General features: G+C 45.3%; 1 protein-coding gene across 25 annotated transcripts in view; it reads left to right on the top strand.

Moving 5' to 3' along the window:
- Positions 1-560: 560 nt before the first annotated feature.
- The window catches only part of SORBS2 (sorbin and SH3 domain containing 2), a 243,112-nt gene continuing 227,508 nt past the window's right edge, over positions 561-16,164 (top strand). For 24 of the 25 annotated variants that reach the window (XM_054203757.1, XM_054203755.1, XM_054203753.1 and 21 more), the window contains exons 1-2: positions 561-758; positions 9,074-9,202. The gene's annotated coding sequence lies outside the window, so the exon portion shown is untranslated. The remainder of the gene's footprint in view (positions 759-9,073; positions 9,203-16,164) is intronic. The other variant, XM_054203748.1, reaches the window with a different exon arrangement.

Here is a 16,164-nt window from a genome sequence, read left to right as displayed (position 1 = left end):
CCTAACGGCAGACAGATCACATCCCTACCTGTTCCTGCAGCACACTTTTGTTATTACATCTAAGAGAATTCTAAACAGACACGAAAAATAACTTAACGTAAAATAATATTATCTTTTAAGGTTATTGTTATAAGAGCGTACACAGTGTCTTTCAAAACCAGTAAATCCACACAATTAGGAATTGCAGCTTTCACTATACAGATACTTCATAACAATTCCTCCAGTGCTACTATTTTCAGTAGGTTTTCAGAAGGATGAACCTATAACCTACATCTCACATAAAGAGGATTTAGGTGTTAAAGTACCACACTTACTTGTCAGATTTTTCCCCTTCACTTCGACTTTTGCCCACTACCTCTTTCCTCTACAGCAAAGAAAAAATTTGGACATTAACCAGTCACCTTTGCCCTGACTGTGAATATCCCGAGTATAACAGTGTGCTTGGCACTGGGGACAATATTTGGAACGAAAGTAGTTTCATACCAATCAAGTTAAATTATAACCCAGACTAACCTCAGTCCAAATTCTAAAAAGACCGCCAGCATTAGAGAAACCAAAGTCAGGGATTCCTAAACCGGGAATTACAGCCAGCCATAGCACACCCGTAGAGCCTTCCGGGCACCACAAGGACTTGCAGCTCCGGAGAATCAGCTTGCAAAAGCCTCGCTGCTCCAGTTCATCCTCCTGGTTCCATCTGGATGTGGCATAAAGGCAACAGCACAGAGAAGTCATTGCTGAGCTGAAGAGACTGGAAACAGGTAGGTGCTGAGAGGGGATGTGAGATGGCTGGGCCACGTGGAGCTTGTGCCTCTGCTCAGCAGTGGTAAAGTAGAGAAGGATGGGAAAGAGAAATGACAAAGTGTAATCGTCCTAAAAACAGATGCTCTAAAAACGGGAGTCAGAAGAGAATGGTCAGAGTAGGAGGTGTAGCCTGAGGTGGGCTACAGTAGCTTGCTGTGAACTTGCTTTAAAGAGGGGCTCAAGTGGGTGGAAGGCTCCAGAGAAAGCTGCCTCAGTCTCCCAGGCAGCTAAGAAAAGCAGCACTGAAAAAGCTCACAGAGGGTAAGGTAACATGGGATGTTAACTGTTGCTAAGGTTGCTGCTTACTTTACTTCTCCCTGTAAATAAACCTAAAATGTGGGAAAGGCAGGTGGGAAGTTAACTACCCTTAACTACCCTTAGTAACTACCCTTACTAAGGCCAAACACAGAAGTTCGTCATCCCTCCTGCAGCTTATGGCTGCATCCAGCACGCGCAGGCAAGGGTCCATCTACCAGCCATCCCCACTTGCTGGAATAGCCTTTCTTCAAGATGACCCCCGCCCACCAAACAGAAGTCACTGCACCCAATGCACGCTCCTGCTGACTACAAGGCCCCCACAGCAAATGGAAGTTGCTCAAAGGCAGTGGTCAACCCAGGACGTGGCTTTCTCCTTACCCTACGGAACATACCTTTTTGCATAGCTACAAGCCTGCCCAAACAGGCTTCGCTGCTCATGATGCCATCACCACAGCGGGCTCTTACCCCCTATATCTCACCTCACAATCCCCGGCCACCCCTAGACCAGGCTCCTCCCAACACATCCACATCCCTTCCTTGAAGATGCTACCCACACCTGAGCACCGCTTCTCGTAGGACTACAAGCCTGCTCAAACAGAAAGCATTTAAGCTTATGAACGCTGTTGCCACCACACCACGGCCACAACAAGTGGAAGCTGTGCATTGGCATTCACACCTGGACATGGCTCTGCCCCAGTGGTCCCCTTCTCAAAAAATTTCAACGACAATTGGACCTAGAATCATAGAATCGTTTGGGTTGGAAGGGACCTTAAAGACCATCTCATTCCAAGCCCCCTGCCACGGACAGGGACATCTTCCACTAGACCAGGTTGCTCAACATGAACACCACCGCCAGTGCATGCTCTGCATTCCTTCCTCTCCCTCAGAGATTTACTGTTCCTGGGGAAAGATTTGGCCCTTGACAGAGGCCTGTGGAAGCGTATGAGCTCCCATGAACGCCACTCCATTTGCTTGTCAGTGACAGTGCTGCCACACGTTTTGCCACCTATGTCACCTCCACAGAACACAGAAGCCACATACAGGCTTCTTTCCCACCTAGGGGTGGCTGCCCCCCACCAAAGGACCACTCTGCCCAAGATTACAAGCCTGCTCAAACATGAGGCACCTAGCTCACGGGTAAGGCCTTGGAAGAGAAGCCCACCCAAACATGAGGCACTCAGCTAATGAATACCATCACTGCACTCTCCTGCCACCCCCACCACCCGCACACCATATGGAAGCTGCACACATGCATGTGCGAGTCTTACAGAAGGCTGCCCTCCCCCAACAACTCCCTTCTCACCAGACCGCGAACGTGCATGAATACCTCAGCCCATGAACCCGTGCTGCTGCCGCACCCTTCACCATGCCACCCTCAAAGGCATCTGCTCCTTCTGGGCAAGTCTCCACCACCGCCACCATCCCCATCCCTTTGGCAGAGGCTGCAAGCCCACCCAGATGCCTCTCACACCATCACCACTGCACGTTCCTGCCAACTCTGCAGCCCTCACAGACCACGTAAACCTCACACAGGCCTCTGCCCCTTCTCGGGGCGGCTAATCTTTTCTGCAGTGGACGCTTTCACAATACAAGCCCATACAAATGCTATTTAGTTCACAAACGTCATTGCAGCCAGAGTCCTGGCACTTCCACAAGTGGCAGCAGCACGCAGGCTTCTGCCCCCCACCCCGGCTAAGGCTCCAACCCCTGCCACAGGTCCCTTCTGCTGACCCGAGGCCACCCAAACATGAGTCTTTCAGCCTGCAAAAGCGATTGTGTGCTCCCGCTGATCCCACCACCCTCACAGCACATGGAAGCCACGCAGGCATCTGCCGTTCCTGGGGAAGGCTTTCCCCATCCTCCAAGCAGTTTCTATCTTGGGAGACTAAGCCCATCCAAACACCTCTCCAACTTGAGGAACTTCACTTGGAAACACCATCATACCCTCTGCCCCACAACTCCCCCCTCCAATGGGAGGCGCATACCAGCATGCACCCTTCCTGTGCAAAGCTTCCCCATCATCCTCCAGTGGGTTCTTTCTCCACGAACCCACAAGTCTGCTTCAAAGAGGAGACACTCAGCCTCTGAACATCACAGCAGCCACACTCCTCCTGGTCCCACAGCAACTGGAAACTGCTCACAAACATGTGCTGCTCTTGGGTAAGGCTGCACTCCTCACTCGCAGTTCACTTCTCACGAGAGTGCAAGCCTGCCCAAAAACAAGTCCCTTACCTTATGAAGACCACCGCACACTCTTTCCACCTCTGACACCCACACAAGCCTCTGCCAATCCTTAAGAAGGATTCTCCTGCGCCCCCACTGCACATCACTGTAAGCTCCCCTCAAAGACAAGCTCATAAAGGTCATTGCCACCACATACTCCTCCTGTTTGTGTCACCTTCACGGCATACAAAAGCTGCACACAGGCACTGTCCCTCCATGGGGAGGCTACTCCCTACCCAGTAGGGTTCCTTTTAAAAAGGCCATGAGCCCTTTTGGACAAAAGGGATTTAGACACTCCTGCCACCGCCACACCAAACAAACTGCGTGTCAGGCATCTGCTTCTGTCCAGCAAGACACTGCTCTGCCCCCCACAAGTTCCTTTTCACAAGACTATGTGCCCCACCAGACCTGAAGCATTTTATTTCGAATGCCAGTGCGTAACCTGGCACCTTCCACAGCTCATGGAAGCTGTGCACAGGCATGCACCACTGCTCACAGAGATTTCCCCCACCTTCCCTTCTACAACCCCAACACTTTACAAGCTGCTGTCACCACTGCACACTCCTCACACACCCACCACTCCTGGACAAGGCTCCCTTTTCTCCGTTCCCTTATTTCTGTAACAGTTTGCTTCAATTGGGAACACCATTACACCCTCCTGCAACCCTCACAGCAAACTCAGGTCTCCGCACACACGTCTCCAACCCAGGTAACACCTTCCACCCTTAGGGTTCCCTTCTCCATTGACACATGCCCACACCCATGCCTCCCAACAAGAAGACCTTAGCTCAAGAACACAGGCCCTGCCACACTCTGTTTCTGCCAGCACCACTCTCAAAGCTGATTACCGCTCCTGGGAAAGGCTCCCCCACCAGAGGGCCCTTTTTGCAAAGATCTTAGCTGACAAAACACCTCCCAAACACAAGGCAGGCTGTTAGTGAACATCACTCCCACTGCACACTCCCTCTAACCCACCACCTTCACAGCATACAGGACATACAGCAGATACCCACACAGAATCATAGAATCATTTTGGTTGGAAGAGACCTTTAAGATCATCAAGTCCAACCGTTAATCCAGCACTGCCAATTCCACCACTAAACCATGAAACTCAGCACCATGTCTACATGTCTTTTAAACACCTCCAGAGATGGTGACTCCACCACTTCCCTGTGCAGCCTGTTCCAATGCTTGAAAATCCTTTCGGTGAAGAAATTTTTTCTAATATCCAATCCAAACCTTCCCTGGTGCAACTTGAGGCCGTTTCCTCTTGTCCCATCGCCTGTTACCTGGGAGAAGAGACCGATCCCCCCTGGCTACCCTCTCCTTTCAGGGAGTTGCAGAGAGCGAGAAGGTCTCCCCTCAGCCTCCTCTTCTCCAGGCTGAACACCCCCAGCTCCCTCAGCCGCTCCTCACCAGACTTGTGCTCCAGACCCCTCGCCAGCTCCGTTGCCCTTCTCTGGACACGCTCCAGCACCTCAATATCCCTCCTGCAGTGAGGGGCCCAAAACTGGACACATGCATCTGCTTCTCTGTAAGGAGGCTTCCCTTTATACCGTCTCCCACCTGTCCCTTCCATAACCCCAACTGCAGGCTTCACAAGCAACCCTGCACCCTCCTGCCATGACTATAATCTCACCCAGATACAACTCTGCCACTTCCCCAGCAGACAGAGGCAGAGCTCTAAGACACCACTAAGCCTGGGCATAGCTCCCCTCCGTAAAAAACTTGTCTGCATTATTACAAGACCTTCTGAAGGTACTTCATTTAGCCAGGCAAGACCCTCACACTCTCCCACCACTCCCCATGAAGCAGGATCAGACTCAGGTGCCCACCTCACCTACCCCTATCAAAGATCACTTCTCAAAAAGCCACAAGCCCACACCAGCAGCTCCCAAGACAAGGGCCTTTGCTCATGCTCGCCACCCCTATTGCATGGTCTTTCCGCAAGCACCACTCTTAAAGTCACCTACCACTTCTGTGAAGGCTCCACAGGCACTTTCCAGAAGGCCTCAAGCCACCCAGACAGTTGCCATACACAAGGCACTCAAGGTGCAAACAGCATCACAGGCTTCCAGGCTCTTGTGACACCCTACCTGGTCCAGCTCTGGGGCCCCCAGCATAAGAAGAACATGGACCTGTTGGAGCAGGGCCAGAGGAGGCCACAAAGGTGCTGGGAGGGCTGGAGCCCCTCTGCTGTGAGGACAGGCTGAGAGAATTGGGGGGGTTCAGCCTGGAGAAGAGAAGGCTCCAGGGAGACCTTCCAGCCCCTTACAGTCCCTAACGGGGCTCCAGGAAAGCTGGGGAGGGACTCTGGATCAGGGAGGGGAGCCATAGGACAAGAGAGAACAGTTTTAAACTGAAAGAGGGGAGATTTAGATGAGACATGAGGGAGATGTTCTTTGCTGTGAGGGTGGTGAGCCCCTGGCCCAGGTTGCCCAGAGAAGCTGTGGCTGCCCCATCCCTGGAGGGGTTCAAGGCCAGGCTGGGCGGGGCTTGGAGCAACCTGGTCTGGTGGGAGGTGTCCCTGCCCAGGGCAGGGGGTTGGAACTAGGTGATCCTTAAGGTCCCTTCCAACCCAAACCTATGACTCTATGATTCCACGTCACACCCTCGCTCGCCCCCACAATCACTTCTTTCTATGCGTGCAGCTGCAAAATAACTGTAGTTACAAAAAGCACAAAAAGTGATGCCACTCTTGCATCAGCTCTTCTTGGGGTGCTAATGATTAATTCTCACTGTTTCACACCTCCCCCTTAAAAACTTCTAATATAGGCCTGAGAACTTCAGAGAGGAATGAGTAGCTCCTTGATGAGTGTTACTAAGCTGTTGTTTTACCAGGTATGACAATAGCTATAAGGAAGCAACCAGGATAGACCGTAAAGGCTTGGTTTGGAGGGTATTTTGTCTTCATAGAGAGGTTCCAACACTGCTTTCCTTCATAGCTTGTTTGCTTTTGTCAACTTTTTGACTGTTTCTTTAGCAGTCATGTGCTAAAACATTGGCTACTGGTAGACAGCATTAATTTTCTGACTTTTTATCCTTTTCTTAAAAGTTTGAATCTAGTAGTGAAATAAGGGGCTAAGATTACAAGAAACTTAAATATGGAGAAATATAGTATACAGCTACTGTTTGAGATGAAGGGCCAAATCAATTTCTACAATCTAACTGTATCCTTTACTTACTGCAAAATGAGGAAAGCGAGCTTTTGGTATCTTTAAGGAAAAGTGAAACATCCTAACTCCGAGAGCGATTGAGTTTCTCAGCGAGAACTTTGTGGGTGTTGCTGCAGCGTTAAAATAGAGCACCTGTTCTCATCTGCCATAAAATTGAGCATTTAACTTGGCAATATTTGTTCCTTGTGGAAATGAGTCCAACTGTTCGCTGTAAAATCTGCCCAGGAGTCCCTAAGTTCCCGAGCACCAATAGCTACGAAAGCTTGTTTTCAAACCGTAAAAACTCTGGCCCTTATGACTGGATGGAAGGTGTGATTAAAAATGTAACTTTTGCTGTTGCTAAAAGTGAATTCTGTGGTGTGGATGAGGCAAGCTTGTTTCTGCCCAGTTTCCTGCTATTTCCTGATTTTTCAAGTCATGCAGCTGTGTGATTTTACCTTGTGTTTTTTACCACACCCTCCTAATGATGTTGCTGATGAGCTTGAATGGAGTCTTGTTTTCCCTCAGAAGGAGACAAGCCTTTATGAATGAAAAGTTAAATGTATACCATGTTAAGTTTTCAATTTGCTTGCCCTGGTGATTTGTCACCTACTTAACTTTCAAACGCGTTATTGAAATCAATCGTTGAGAAATTATTTCTGTGAGTTTTCATTTCAGCGCTGAATTGAATTTGTGATAGAGGCTTTGAGCTGGGTTAAGAACATAGTCAGGATGTCTTTTTATTTTATTTTTTTTCTAATACAAGCGTGGCTTGTATGCTTACTACGGAGGACAAGAACTGCTTCAGTATCTCTCCTAGACTTTTTCCAAGCCTTTTATTGCTGTCATAATATTGGATTAAAGACAGCAGAGTCAAATAAAATACCACTAATTGGATGCTTGCCAAAATACAGTGCTCCAAATACCGAAGAAAAAGCGTTGCACGGAACAAGACTAGGCTTCACGCTACTAAGAGCTTAGTACAGATAAAATCACTGTAATCTGTCGAGAAATAGCCAAGGTTGTAGTAAGACCTACGGTGGACTTGACCCTGGATAAAGCGTCTGTAGACAGAGTTTAGCTTTGCCGCGATGAACTAGCTGTATATTCTGCGGCAAACCTGTTTTAAAAACCAGCTGATTATCTCTAGTAAAGTGCTGTTAGTGCCTGTGGCTGTTGAGTAGCTGAGAGAACGGTTTATGCATTTTTGGTGCTTATAACAGAAGCGAGGGAAAACTAGCGGAGCTCACAGTCTTCTGCTGTGGCAAGCCAGTGGGAACGCGAGCTATGCTTGTCTCGTAAATTAAGGTAGAAGTTAGCCATCCAGACTGCTCTCAGCATAATTCCTCGGCCTGGTGCTGCTGGGTGAGGCACAAGAGTTATGGTGTAGCCCGTTTATTATGAAGTCGGTCAATCCTACTGGAGCGGAGAACGAGCTGGAGCTGTTTGCACAGACCTATTGGCACAAGGCTAGAGGGGAGTTTGCTTTTCGTGGAAACTGTATCAACTTTGGCAGAGGTACAGAACTTGAATTTCTGGAGAAACCCTTCCATCTTTAATATCTTCATTTCTGAGGAAACAGTGAGCTGTTTCAGTGCGGATTTTGAAGCGTAGTGTATGTGTAAAAATACCAAGCCAATCAAATACCAACTAGATGCCAAGCTAAACTACAGTTACAACCACATCTACTGCAAGAAATGTAAAAGTGACCTTTCAAAAACCAACTGACAAGTGAAAAGCCTCTGTAGTAGCACTCAAAGCATGTATTTTTAGACATTTCTGGGTGCGTGTGGCTGAACTGAGGATTCCTGACTGGGAATACTGATTCATTCATACTGCTGTAACAAAGTTCGTTAGCTGCCTGCTTTGCACTTCTTGGGGGCACAGCCTTGGAGTTACAATTGTCTTCGTACAACCCACAGTGAGGATTGGAGACAGACAAGGATTAAAACTGCAACGGTAAAATAATTCCAAATTAGATGTGATAGGATAAGAAGTTACTGTGAAATCTTGGAATCTGCCATAGTATCTGCTTGGCAGGTAAAGATGGAGACAAAAGCAGACCTTGCAGCACCGGTAGCCTCAGGTAGTCCACTTCTGTTTAACAACGTGACTAAATATTACAAATAATTATTTCTAATTTACTGCTTTCATTGATCCTTTCTTTTGAACATCACTTGTCTCCCAGGAACTTCCCGTTTAAGACATTTTTGGGGAGAGAAGAGATGGAACAATGTTCCTGCTCTTAAGTTAGGAAACACAGGCCTGGGCAAAAGCAAATGCCAAGTGGCTTTTGTAGCATAAATGGTATTTCAACACCACTGGCCACAAGCTTCAGCTGACTTACTGCCAAGGTGTTCTTAACCAGGAGAAGTGCTAGAAGAAATCTACCTGCTGCTCCTGCAGTTACCCACTGGGGTTTCACTCCTTGTTAACTCCAGGGCATTTGTATCCAGAGCGACCCCCTCAGTGATCAGCGATAAACTGATGTAGCAGAAGCAAAGCTGGGAGGAGAGCAAGCGTCAGGTCTGGCACTTCTGCCAGCTGAATGGGGAGGTAAAGATGCTTCTGAGGCAGGACAGTTTTTCGCTTGTGTGACTTTCTATCCCAGACTTTTTTTCTGCTTTTCTTCTCAGAGGCAACAAGAGCTTGCAAGTCTTTCCAAGGCTCGGTCCAATTCGAAGTAGGCAGTGAAGATACCCGTGCTTTTTCTGCCCTAGACGGCCGCTTGCCTTGTGCCTTACGGTGCTCAGCTGTGACTAATAGTAAGTGGTGGGATGTCATGAACAACTGGAAGCTTGCACAATAATGTTATTCAAACCGGTGCGCTATTGCCAATATAAACTCAAATATATTTAATGTTATCGTAATTCCCGAGCAGCCTTCCAAATTGGCTGGTAGAGTCTGAAAGGCCTCTTTATCGTGACTTCGTAAAACCCTGGCATATTCGATTAAATAAATGGATGTCGTGCTTTTAAGGGTTTTTTTTAACGGAGATTAAAATCTTTGCCAACTTTACAGTGTAGCCTTACATAGGCCCACACGTTGTACTTGAATGTGCTAATGAGAATCGCTCAGATGGGAGCAAATGGCAGTCCCCTGAGGAAGTGAGCACCTCTTGGGCTATTTCTTTAACCTCAAACTTCTACTTTTTATTCATTCATTGAAGTAGTTGTTGGTTTTTTCTGACATTTTTCATTTTGACACGTAGGATACTAACACGGACCCCTGCTCAAGGCTTTGCATTCCAGCAGTGTTGAGATCTGGCTGCTGTGTGTGTTGGGTGGTTTGAGGCTGGGTCATAGAACGGTTTGGGTTGGAAGGGACCTTAAAGATCATCCAGTTCCAAGCCCCCTGCCACGGGCAGGGACACCTCCCACCAGCCCAGGTTGCTCCAAGCCCCGTCCAGCCTGGCCTTGAACCCCTCCAGGGACGGGGCAGCCACAGCTTCTCTGGGCAACTTGTTCCGGTGCTGGGTTGTATGGATAATGTACAGAAACACTGTATTTAGTAGTAGGGTGCTCGTTCCAGTACGTATTTAATTTTTTTGAATGGTGGGTGCTAGGAAAATAAGTGAGAATTGTTTAGAAGAGCTTGCCATTTAAGAGCTACCCAACTCCGTATTCAGTAGCCTAAGGGTATGGGAGAACAATGTGGGCCTGAGCTTGCAAGAGAAGGCTACAGCAGAGAAAGGAAGCAATTAATTCTCCTCTACAAATACGGTGCAGAGAAATCTGTCTGCACTTTCTTGAAGCCCCAGCTGCCTCTTTCCCTCCTGCCTCCTCTGGTAGTGCCCCAGGTCTGCAAACAGGGCTGGCTTCTATGCAGAACTGCGCCTGCGGTAGGGCTGATGCTTCAGATAGCAGCAGCAGGTTGGTGCCACTAGCTTTTAGCCCAGCAACATGCTAGCTGGTATTTTTCAAGTGCGCTTCAAGTAGCATGTAACCTTTTCTAAAGGAAAAAAAGAGTAGAGCCCACAGAAATAGCGGAACGGGGAAAATTTTTACTCTGCTAAACATTTGTAATATTTACTTGATCAACACTTGTTTCAACTCAGCAGCCTGCTAACTTAGGATAAATCTTGCGCTAACTGGAAGCAATTATTTTTTTTAACAGTCAGAGCTGCTAGAATCGCACGATACTTGACACTCTTGGTTTCTATCTTTAAAAGGAGTTTCTAGTTTTATGGCTACACTGAAAACATGAACCAAAGCGCACGGTAAAGGTGGTGCAAAGACTTGCTGGGGTATTGCACCCCAGTTTTTAACTTGACCTATTTGGCAAAGGGAAATAGCTGATCTTCGTTTTTAATGTTAAGATTTTGATTTAATAATGCAAGGAAAATTAATTGTCTTCCTTGTTTCTGCTATGCATTTGTTGTGACTTGAGAGATGCTTCCTGTGAGCTTCCAGAACCTGTTACGATTCAGGCTCCTCTTCAATTCTTCTTGCTCTAAAAAAACCAAAACCAAAATAAAAACCAAAATGCTTTCCATGGAACCTTTTAGATTCCTTTTTTATGAGGCAGGTTTAAAAAAAAAAGGTTCTTTCCTTGTTCAAGTGAACTTCATGAGGAAGACTGGTATAGCTTGTCAGAAGTCACTTATCGGTCACCTTAGGCTAGTTGCAAACTGGTATATACCTGTCACTCCTAGAGAATACCCGCGCCAAAACCTCTGCCATACGTGAAACTGCTTGGAAAACATCTTTAGCCAGAATAATGGAAAGTAGAAGCGTACTGAGATGAATACTCCGGCTCTTTCTATATTAAAGCTTATGGTAGGGCTTTTATAGATAAAGGTTTTCTTTTGTCTCGATGTTTGATCTCTCTAACGAACCTGTGAGTCTAACTTTCTCTTCTGGTTCTATAGATGTGGATCTTATCTGAGCTATGCGTTTTAATTTCACTTAATGTACTTGCTTTGGCATTATGTGTTTTATCACTAGGGAAGATTCCACTTCGTATTCTGCACTGCAACTTTCTCTACTGAATAGAAAAGAAAGTGTATATGTAATCTACCAAACACAGATTTAGAATGCTAGTTCTAATCCCCCTTCCTTCTAAGTGCTGATTGAATTTAGTCTTAGTGAATTATGCTGCTGTTAGATTCCAGTTCAGTTACTTTTAATGGCGCTGCTGGATGGCTAGAACGTGCCCAGGTATCGTCGGTGCCCTGTAGTTGGGCAAATCGTAGCCAAAATTTTAAACAGGTGGTGGTTGACCTAACACAGCTTTGTTATACATAAATACACAAGGAAAACTTCAATTATGTAGATTTCTTTAAACAGTTGAATGTACCTCGTAGCTGAACAAAATACATTGTTTAATCTTAAAAAGGCAAGGAAGTAAACAAACTGACCCCTGGTCACTTTGCATTTTCCTGTACAGCAAATGTTGTAAAAACATCACAGTTATTTGTAAATTGTACGTTAAAAATAGGTGTCGGGTCATTTGCTTTCAGAAATGGAGACGTTGAAGAATTTCCAAAAGCCTCCGTCTTACTTTCCAAGCTGATGTTTACAAGCACAGAACTTTAGATATTAGGTGCTCCCACTGGATTAAATTATCCATGTACCTTTCACCTTGATGTTGGGAATCCTTGAAAGTCACTTCCAAGCTGGTTGCAAAACAGGATTTATTTGAGTATAGGCATCTAAATTCAGAAAAGTGATTCTGGGAGCCAGAGCTTAGCTGTTACTTGATCTTCAGTTAACCTTGGGAAGTGGGATTTGTTAGTCTGGGGATTATAAAGTGGAAGGGGGAAGGGTTAAAAAAGGATATCACATGGCTTTTGTGCATACTGAGAAAGCATTGTGGCTTTGGCCAGGCTCAGCATGCAAACACCAATTCACGCCAAAACCCAAACAGGATTCATAAATTGTTTCTCTGCCTGGAAGCTGGTTCTGGCACCTCTGCTCTGAAAGCACGATTAACGCTGCTACCTGGTCGAGTTTCTAAACATCCCGTTGTCTTCCATAGGGAAAGGTGCATAAAGACGCCTTTGCAAGATAGCCCGGTGCTAAGAACTTACCTAGTGCCTGTGGGTTGAGGTTCTTCTCCCTCTGATGTGAGGAGCCTCTAAACCATGTTTCTCACATGGTGATTCCATGCTCTAGCAGGCTGTCAACTATTTTGATTGCTTGTTGGGAACTCCTTACTGAGCTGAAAAACATTTCACGGGCAGGAAAGTGGGTATCGCTACAGGAGTGGAGGCTCGAGTCCTGGTTCCTACTCCACTTGTGTACCTCAACCAATGGCTATCACAGGTGTTTTTGTCATAGCTACTGTGGCAAGAAGGAGCCCTTCAAAGGTGTGCTAATAACTGCTGCATGTATGAAGATGAGATTATTAACTTCAGTTTGGATTACGCTTTGCACAGGTGCCCAATAGGGATGCGTTGCAACCTTTGAAAGGCTTTGGGTTTTTTGGGTTTTTTGGAGGAACCTCTGAGAAGTTTACACTGGAATACTTTAAAGTTTTCAGTGGCAGAATTCTCATTCTCTCTAAATAGATGCAATATGCTGATTTTTAACGTGCTGATATGTAGTGCTCATTGGTGACCATTCACTACGTGCTGCAACATCAAAAGAATGATCATCTTTGTTGTTAAAAGACCTGTATGAACACCTGTTAACATCAGGAAACGCACTCTGGCTATCTCTCTCAAAAACTGAGACTAGCAGATACACATTATGTCCATGCCATTAGTTACATTGTGTTGGTAGTTTTATTTAGTCTTGTAAAATCTAAAATAGATGCAAGAATGCTATTCTTGTTTAAGTGATGCAATTCATAATACCCTTCTAAGATGGATTAGGTGACCTTATTTAACTCTATCCTCTAGAGGTCTTTAATAACCTTAATATATCTGTCATTCCCATCTGTTTTAATTTAAGGCTGATTACGCTTAACATGCCTTAAAACTGGAAATCACCTGACCATTCAGTATTGTTTTAAGCAGATACAGCTTATAGTATTTTCAGACTATAAACACAAAGCTTGCTATTGTGAAGCAATTCATTTTATTAGGCTTGTCTTTGTTTCAGCTCCCTGCAAGCTTGGAAAGCTGTTAACCTTTTTGTTTTTTTTTTGAGAAGCTTTTCTTGGTTTGGCATTTCCCCCTCCCCCAAACCAGCTCTGGCTAACCTGCTGCTGCTCTTGTAGCTGCCGGTTCTCTGGATGCATCCCCTGGGAAATAACCGATCCCAGCTGAAGGGTGAGGTGGGGGCCCCGAGCTCAGCAGTCATCCACTCCGACTGGCCAGGAGGGAAAGGTTTGGTGCTTCCCACCGAGGGACGGGTTTGATTACGCTCCTTCGTTGTGCATGAATGCAACACACCTGTTGTCAATGCCTAATGTGGTTGTAAAGGCTACCATGCCCATCAGGGAAGAAAGGGCACCACCTGAGGGGCACAGGCGTAGGCTGCGCTGTAAGGCTATGCAGTACCTGGTGAGCAGACTGCAGCATTTCTGTGCCGGAGTGGTCCCATTTCAAGGTATTGATATTTTCATTACAATTCCATGCTTCTTTCAAAATGGAAGAAGAATTACAGGGATTGCCATAGTATGGATGCGTTAGGTTAAATGATGCATTGCAAGAAAATTGCAGGGATTGTCGTGGTGTTGGTGCGTTAGGTTAAATGATGTATTTCAAGAAAACACCTCTGTTACATAAACTCTCGGGTTTTTAAGTGGCTCGATTACATACATTGCTAACTGTTCTCCATTGACTGCTTTATCTCTTGAGACTTAAAATAAGACTGGACGAGCTGGCTAATCAGAGAGCTCTCTTGTTTCTGCTGCTTCTATAACTTGGCTTTGTGTATTGCCGTGAAACAAGTGGCACTCACTTATATGTGTAAGCAGAATCAAAAAGAAACCGCTGCTAGGGTGAAGAGGCATATTTTATTGCTGATCTGCGTGAGTTTGTTTAAGGAATGGTGAAAGGGGGGCTGTAAAGCGCGGGGTAATGGCTGAGTTGAATCATTGTGATTAGGCAGGGGATCGCAGCAATGCAAATGGAAGTTCTGTGGAAGTGGGCCGCTTTAAATATGCGCAATGGTGACACTGAGTAGCGGCATGAGGACTGTCGTAGTATGGTTGGTAAGAGTTATTAGGAGCAAGCAGGTGTTAGCATGTTGAATACCTTTGTTCCTGGACAACTTAAAAGACAAACCAATGAGCTGAAGCTAAAGATCCACAGAAGTTTATTTGGCTGGGAGCCCTCGGGGGGGGTTTCTCTCAGTGAGTGTCATCTTCTGTCTGTAGCATTCATCTATCGGCACCGATAAGTGTCGGGCATTTGAATAAATACAGTACTTATAAACTGAGGCTGGCATTTCTTGTGCTGATAGCTTTGTTGTTGCAATACTGGGAAGCAATAACAATTGTACTTAATGTATGCGTTCATAAATAAAATGCAATATATGGTTAATCATGTTGACCAAGTCCATGTGCGCCACAGCATGGCGTTGTGGGCAGTTAGCATAGGTGTGATACAGAAACTGGTGGCGTGCCTTGAAACAATAGGGACAAATCAGAGTTCTGATCTTTGCTAACTTGCTGTGATTGCATCTTCTAAGGTCATCCATGTTTGTGTCCTGATATGATACATAGGAATAAATTGGTTAACTCTTTGTGTCCATAATTGTCTAAACTCTAACCACGCCAGACTCTTGCCACAGCGCTGGCATCTCTGAAGTTCCATGGGTGCAGGTTTATACCTTGTGTTATTGGTTGAAGCACCTTTTATGTCTGAAGTCACCAGTCACTATGGTAGATTCCCAGTTCCAGATGCCATACTTCCTTTTAAAGGCTTCCAAACAAAGTATTCTTTCTAAAATACAGTCGTGCAGGCTACAAAAAACCTGTTCCCAGCTGAACTGCTAAACACAGACAATTCCATTTATTTCCCAGCTAATGCTCTGATCACACATTTTTGTTACCTTGCTTTACTTTTGCTAGCTACCCATTTCCTCATGTTCAAATACTTCGTGCTTTGCACATATCTTGATTTGTGGATCCTCTGCAGGAAAAAACAAATAGTTAACTTCTCATGATGATAGTAAAGGTAGGAAGAGTTGGAGATAGACAGGATATCAAATAACTAACGTCTAAGAATTAGCTTAGCAAACTGAGTTATATAATGAAACCTAAATGTTAAATTCCTTGCCTTCAGACCCTTTAATTGTAAAAAAAAAAAAAAAAAAAAAAAAAAAAAAATAAAGAGTGTCTCAATGTTGTTCTGTAGCACTTTTGAGTATTTCAGTTTCCTCGATATATGAAAATATATCTATTGGAGGCATTCAGATAGCAAAAGCACTGAGCAAGTCTCTTAGCTTTTCTATTTTTTTCTATTTTTTTTTTTTTGTACCAAATTAAGAAAAGTTATTAATGATTTACAGTTCAGAAAAGCAGTGCTTGGCAGGAATTTCTTGAGGTTAAGTAACTTTGAACTGCATATTTATGTGAAATAAAAGCTTTTTTTTTTTTAAATAAATCCTTGATACTTTTCTTATTAGAGGAGTGTTTAACTGTTTCTAAGGACTAAGTGCCCTTGGAACTATGCAAAATGGAGAACCCGACCTGAAATAAACACTAAGCGAAGCTTTGCATGAGTCTGAAAACTGATTGCCCGGGGTGGATGTGGTACGGGTGAAGAGGAGTTCTTTAGAAGAACAAAAGGGAGAAAATACAGAAAAGCACCAATACTATTTACAAAAGTTAA

The sequence above is a fragment of the Rissa tridactyla genome, chromosome 5 (genome assembly GCF_028500815.1).
Source record: "Rissa tridactyla isolate bRisTri1 chromosome 5, bRisTri1.patW.cur.20221130, whole genome shotgun sequence".
NCBI classification, from domain to species: Eukaryota; Metazoa; Chordata; class Aves; order Charadriiformes; family Laridae; genus Rissa; species Rissa tridactyla.
This window is presented reverse-complemented; position numbering and strand designations above follow the sequence as displayed.